This window comes from Apteryx rowi, unplaced genomic scaffold (assembly GCF_003343035.1).
Source record: "Apteryx rowi isolate R43461 unplaced genomic scaffold, aptRow1 scaffold_210, whole genome shotgun sequence".
Classification (NCBI taxonomy): Eukaryota; Metazoa; Chordata; class Aves; order Apterygiformes; family Apterygidae; genus Apteryx; species Apteryx rowi.
This window is the reverse complement of record NW_020448420.1, coordinates 148,782-156,088: the sequence shown is the minus strand read 5'-3', so window position 1 is coordinate 156,088 and position 7,307 is coordinate 148,782.

The window sequence follows — 7,307 nt, the reverse complement described above, 5'->3', positions numbered from 1 at the left end:
CCCCCCCCCCCAAAAAAAACTACTTCGTGCCACAATACGGCACTTCACAGAAAGGCAGAGGCGCGACCCGGGGCCAGACATATTAAACGCATACTTTGTTAGACCGCTTGTATAAGACTTGGTTTATTTAAAGTTGGAACAAAATGGAGGAAGAGGGTAAAGAGGAAACTCGCCCAGCCCGGCTTCTTTCAGCTGAACACAGAAATACTCCAGCGACACGAAAGTTGGAGCTCGGGCTCCGCTTGCCCCTGGCCCAGCGGGGCTCGGCGCGGCCGCGCCTCCCGCAGCGCGCGGCCCCGCCACCCACCTGCGCGGCAGCCCCACACCTGTGCGCGGACCCGCCTCGGCACCGCGTTCACAAATGTTTATCCGAAAGGCTCGAAGGAAGGCTGCGTCTCGCAACCCGACTATAAATCAGCGGTAAGAAGGTGCAGGGGTAACAAGATGTTTCCTCTTGTACACAAATCCCAGCTTTTTTTTTTTTTTTTTTTGCTTTTTTTTTTTTTTTTAATCGCTTATTCCTTTAGCACGTCATCAAATGCCTGGGCCTTTCTACAGTGGCTTTGGCTATTTATAAATTTGGGAAAAAATGTGGGGCAGCAGTTTCTTTTTGTTTTTATTTAAATCATCAGTAGTATTGCGGCAGAATTGTCAGCTGCTGTATTATCAACCAAATTGCTTCAGAAAAAAAGAATTATAAAAAGAATTTCTTTAAAGGGACACTTCTCAAGGCTGGTAGAGCTAAAATTAGACTTGCCAGCTGTGTTTTGGTTTGTGGGCATGTGCTTGCACATGACAGGAACGTGGAAATATCACGCTTTACTCTGGCAGTTCGCTGTTCTTGTAAGCAGAGTTTTTCTTTTTTTTTTTAAATTTATTATGGATTCCTATAACTACCCCATAACCTGCCAGTTCATGAGCAAAAGAAAGCAGCTGAAGGAAATAGGCAGTGCAGGAAGCAATATATGCGTACAAAATACTGCCTGCAGGTACACTGTGGTTTCATGACCAGGCATCAGTAATTACTGGCCATTAAGCACCAGTCTGCACCATACAGCAGGAACAGCTAGGTGCTGTGCTTACAAAAGTAGCTGGTCCCTGTTCTGGGAGGTAAACACTTGGAAAACCAGTGCTTTGTTTCCAAACCACGATGCAAGCATTACTGACTCTGTCTTGCCCCCCTCAAGGAGCCCTGTGAAGCGTTAATACCAACACAGCTTCCAAGCTTGTGGAAACAGAATCAGAGGAAAGGCCTAATTCTGAGAGCTACCGAGTATTTTCAATTTCTACCGAAGTCAAAGCCAGTTAAGGTGGCTTGGTCCCTTGGAAGCCCAGAACAGAAGTGAGTAAGGAAGAAAYAGGAGGAGGAGTCAGAAATTCCTGGCTCCCAGCCCTAGGCTCAGTTTATATTGCTTCCCAGATTTAAACTACGCTGCCTCTCATGGTAGTACGTGATACTCCAGCGATACTCTTGCTTACGCTCCCTTTTTTTTTTCCCTTCCTTTTTTTTTCCCCCCCCGCAGGTAAAATAGACTGTTCCAGGGTTCATATCTGCAGAAGTGAATACTGATTACTTGACGGTACGTTATACTTTGAGCCTGACAACTTTCAGATTGTTCTTTCAACTGCCAGAATTAAGTTGTTGTGCTTCTCTCCCCACCTTCTCACTTTTCCCTCAGGATATTAACAGAGTTTTTCTTCCTAAGCAGTTTGTTTGTAGAGGTGGATGTAACCAGATTGGGAGGAAGAAAGAACCTAAGTGTACAGGGTGAAATAAAAAAGAAATACTAAGTAAGGAGGAAAAATAGCATTCTAACAAAAGATCTATCTGAACACGCAAGGTTTGCTAGAGCCATTATTTTAAGACCAGAAAGGGCTATTTTGACTATTTCACACCATTGCCATAAAATTTCAACACAAGATTCCTCCCAACATTGCATACACTGGCAAGTAATTACAAGAGTTTCCACAAGCAGGAAGAAGCTGGGAGCTGCAGGACAAGCCAGACTCTTACCTGACCGGGGAGAGTTGGGAGGGGGCTGGCTTCAGCTCCACCATTCATCTGCTCTCTCCCCCACATAAGTCTTAAATAGGCAGATGCTTTAGATTTCCCTTTTCACCTGTAATCCTGAAAAGGTGCTGAGCACTTGGAACAAACAGCAGAGATAGCTCAGCATCGTGCATGATTGAGCCCTCAGAGATACATCTTACAAGATACAAGTGGAGGGAATAAAATTAGGAATTCAATACAAAAGAGTGGGGGACCAGGGGGAGAAGAAGGGAGGCAATATAGCATAGCAAAATGCAAATGAGCAGCCACAAAAGCAGATTTAGATAGCACACAGCCTCTGAACAAATGCTAGTGCTGGAAAATGGAAAATTTCCATTTGCAAAATATAGACATCAAAAAGATCATCTGTGACTTGGGAGCACACTGTTTAAATAGAATCCCCTTCATTTTCTGGCCTGTGCATTTGAATAACTGAATCCACTTGCAAACTGAAATAGCAGTTTGCCTACCGAGTGTTAAGTATAAACGTTCCTCAAAAGAAAAGACAAGCTGTTCAATCCCGGTGAGCAACAGCGAGCTAACTTCACAACTTTCCTTCTTCCTATTGGATGCTCATTATCAACTCAAACCCAGGACCAGTCCTGGGAATCAAGCAAGCAAGCCGAGTCCCCACGCACCTGAGAAGAAATTGCTGCAACCAGTGTCACCCAGCGCGCAGGGCAATTCACAAGACACGCAGAGCAATAAGAACATCTTCAACGGGAAATTTAGAAGTGAAATAAAATAAATGGGAGCAAATCAACTGTAAAGCAGACAGCCAAATACATTCCAAGGAAGACACTGAAGGATATTAATTCAGAAACAACTGAAGCCACGGATAAGAAACCTGGAGTTAACTGACAGGAAAAAAAAAATGCTTCTCCTGGCAGACTGAGGTGCAAAAATTACATATGCTTGGCTGTATTTTTACATTTCATAAAATATAGATATCTTCATTCACAAAAAAGTTGGTGAAAAGAGAAAAGCAGATACCTAGTGGAGGAACATAATTCAGGGGTTCATTTGCTTAAATACAATTTTACACACCTTTTTTTTTTTTTAAATAAGAAGCCCCGTATATCAACACTATATCTTTTTAGCTGTACCATGATTCATACCTATCTGAATCAGGGAGTAATTCAAAGATTCTAGCTCCCTGCTCCTGAAAAGCAGTATTAGGTACTCTAGAAAAATTAACTTTTGACAAAATTATGTCAAAATTGTCTAAGTGTGGACTAGGGAATATTCTCTTGTTTAGCAGAGAAATACAGCTGCCATCACCTAAAGCAATATATAARGTTAAAGAAAAAAAACAACAATTATCTTGGGCTTACATTTTTGGCACTGTCTTTCTGCTTTTATTCTCTCTATTTACTCATTAAAGCTATTTTCAAAGGAGACCATAATGATGCTTGACAGCTTGTTTACAATGGGTTACAARAAGAATACTGATTTTATTTCTAGATCTGTCAGCTCATTCAGTCCAGAGATCTTAAAACTGTATTGATGAACACAGAATCTTGCTATTTAATAGTTCATTTATCAAGCTAATTTGCTTAAGGATAGCTAACTGAATTTCTAACAAGCTATATATTCAGATGCGGTTGCAGTATCAGTAAGGCTTACGGCTTGCGATAGACAACAGGCTTGGAGGGGTGTGGGGAAAAAAAAGACACAGGGGAACAAAACACTTAGCTTAATAACGATGACAGAATTAAGTATCTGGGATCTACGTGATCTGAGGTAGGGACGCCTCCATTCTCAGATCTTCTCTCCTCCCRCACACAATGCTGGATCTCAGCCCTACCTTTGGCTCCAGAAAGAGGGACCCCAAGATGCGTGTAGATGAGCCCATCTGGGTCAATTTGATCTTTCCCCAAAACAGCAATTGGTGGGGCTGTGGGAGGAGGAATCCATTACAGGACTACACAAATGTCAGACCTGGAGATGGCCTGGGAACCCCTCTGACCTGACGGCTCGTGCCTCCTTGCCCTCTGACTGAGGGAGAAGAGCCAGCATGGCCTTCTGCAAGGGTTAGGCACAGCTCTGGCCTCTTCTCTCTCCTTCCTGCTGGCTCCCACAAATTTTGTCAATGGGGCAGAAGGAATATTAAGATACCATTTTTGTGGTAAGGTGGAGGAAATGAGGGAAGGAGCCACAAGAGGCCATCACCACTCAGGGTGGTTTTACCCCCTCAACACACACACATCCCCCTGCAGCCTTGGTGAGAAATTGGTCAGGTTGACTCTCAGCTCCTCTTCAGCAGCACCATGAGGTCTAGCGTTCAGCAGAGCTGCAGCCAGACACAGTAAAATCTCCTGAAGGGGCTGAGGTGTGAGATTTGGGACGAGAGCAAGGGCTTGACAGCCGGGCTCAGAGCCACAGCCAAGCGCCRGGCATGGGCACCAACCCACCCAGCCCCTGCGCGGCCTTTGCAGCCAGAGAGGCGCTCCCGACTGCATCGTGTCAATACGGACACTTTGGGGATTAGACCCTGCATATTAGGATACAGATCAAAACAGTTCTTTTTACAAAGAAGTCAGACCTATATAATTTGTGATCAATTTCTTGATTATCTTAAACCTGACTTTTCTGTAGTTTGTTTAGGGTTGGCAATACCAAACTATCATTAGTTTCATTATTTTTTACCATATTGTCTTCTATCTTAAATTACTATGGCTCAGATGTTTCCACTGGTCTACTTTTACACGTCCCGGTGCTAAATGGGATCTGATGTAATCTCTTATGTGCATAAACAAATGAGACCAGCAGCCAGTTGTGTAGACACCCCAAAGTTATGTTTTAAGATCCTCTTTCTGTAGATGCTAATGGACACAAGGAGAGTAAATAGTATTGCCTTTATCTTTGGTCTCCAATCTTTTCCTGAAGCATCTCAGAATGCTTTCCAAATGTTAATTCATTCTGTGATGTGAGAGAGAATTAAGTAACACAACCTATTAGCTGTGATGTCCAAGTTGTCACAGAAGAATGATGGATCCCTCACATCCTAAAGGCCAAAGCAAATACAAGTAGCAGGGTAACAGGACAAACAGTCTCATAGCTCCTTTCGGTTCTGGAGGAGATTCTCAAGGAAATAAAGTAGAGACACAGCAGAGAAGTACAATGTAAGGAAGCTGAAGAGCCATATTGTACAGCAGTGTGTCACTGCTGTGTCCTTACATAGGATCATACATCAATATTTAGGGCTTTCAGGAAACACCAAGATTTGCACAGGTTAGAAGAAATGTCTTCCAAAAGTTATATTTCCTATAGCAGATCCAAACCGCAAGTTAGTAAATATTGCATCTGTTCATGTGTCTAAATTTTTAGGATAGAAAGGGCAAACAAAGCCCCGAACAGTAACAGGACTAACCAAGGCCATTTCACTGTTGTAGCATATTAACTCAGTACCACTAGTATTATTTGCAGTATAATTTCAGAGGGAGAAAATTCTCCAGTTCCCACCTTTCTGCCCCCAAAGTCCTGCTTACTAGTCACTTTCCCCACTTCTCTGCTTAAAAATCAGATTGTAATCAGGAAACATGAGATTTTTTTTCTTAAGGAAGTTTATTTCTGAAGGTAATGGGGAGACGTAAATATGCCGCCTGTTTACTGAGGCTCGTAAACACATAAGAACACGGGCAAATTAATCGTCACTGAGAGAGTTCCAGCAAACACAGAAAATCCTCGCTTTTTAGGGCATGTTTAACTAAATGTTCACCCATCATGTACTGAATTACTTAGTGAGATATTAATTTTGTGCTCCAACTGAGGGTAATCACAGAACAAAGCGGCATTATTCAAGTTGCTCTATGAAATTACAGAAAGGGGACACTTAAGAACAAAGGCCAGCAGGAGTCGAGCCTCTCAACTTGAAAGGCATTATCTTTTCCTCCAACTGAAGCGAGGGCTGTTTTGTTTTGTTTTGTTTTTTCTTTCCTTCCTCTTGCTAAATTTCCAACAGCACTGCTGCTCGGGAGGACATCTTTGTGCAGGGGACTGTCGCAGTCAAGGCCCAGGCGTGGGGGCTCATCTGCATGGGAAAATTTACTGACATGATACCAGCATCCTCTACAGCTACAGTAACACCAGCATAACCCCACGCGTGGGCATTCTTAGGCTGGAGCCTTATTACGGTGGGGAATCGCCCTATTTGCGTAAGCCCAGAAAGACTAGAGGCCTGGGTTGTGTTTTCCTGCTGGCGCTGCCGGTCCCTGACCTGTGACCTTGGATAAACCACTTCTCTGTCCTCCTGCCTTTCTCACTCTGTCTCATCCGCTTAGATTGGAAGGGCTCTGTGGCAAAAACAATCGCTGTGTTTTTACATTACCACAAGGGAGACTCAATTTTGGTCCTAAGAAAAAAACCATATCATCAGAAATCTGTAATAATGTATGTAAACAGCTTGTTCCTGTATCATTCAGACAGCTACTCTAAGATAACTCTCACAGACTCTGGCATTTTTTGCATGGGAAAAAAAGTTAACAATAGGCAAGAATAGAGGGTCATCTCAGGCTAAATTCCATTACTATCAAATAAAATACTTTCAGCTTTCTCCATACTTATCCTCCCCAGCATGCCAAGTTACATTTCTTCTTGTCTCTTTCATATCTGGCAGGCTTATTTGCCCACTAGATAATTCATCTAACACTGGCTGTAAATAAGGCCTGAAGGAGCCTTTGCTAATAATTTCCTTTTCATCTGCTAATGACCCCCTTATAAACTGCAGTATAATTACAGCAATACCCTTGAATTCTGCCCAAAACTTCATTCAAAAATGTTTGAAAATTTTTTCATTTGTACCATTGCAATTTTTGTTCTTGATGAAATCCTCAAGTAAGACCTTTTTTGCAACACAGTTCAATTTTTAATTTTAATCTTTCATACAAATCCTGCCTTGACCCAGCAGCAGTTTCCCCTTTTTTTCCCCAAAAAAGTCTAAAAAAGTCTGTAATGTTTTTTTCAAAAATATCTTCAGCAAAAATTCTGTTTTTCTATTCATACAGTAGGAAAACATTGTTTAGGAATTAGACAGATGAAATGCCACTTCTTAAATCAGTTCTCCAGTGAAATGTGTTTGTCTGTTGCTTATTTTTAACTGAAGTGCATGAAACTATAATCTTTGGACACAAAAATGCTATTCTTCTCCTTCTCACCTGGACATAATCAGGAAGTGAAGTGAAAAGCATATAAAAGTACTCAGTAGAACCTCTAGTGCATTTTTATCAACATGTAAAGCTTTCCCATGACATTACAA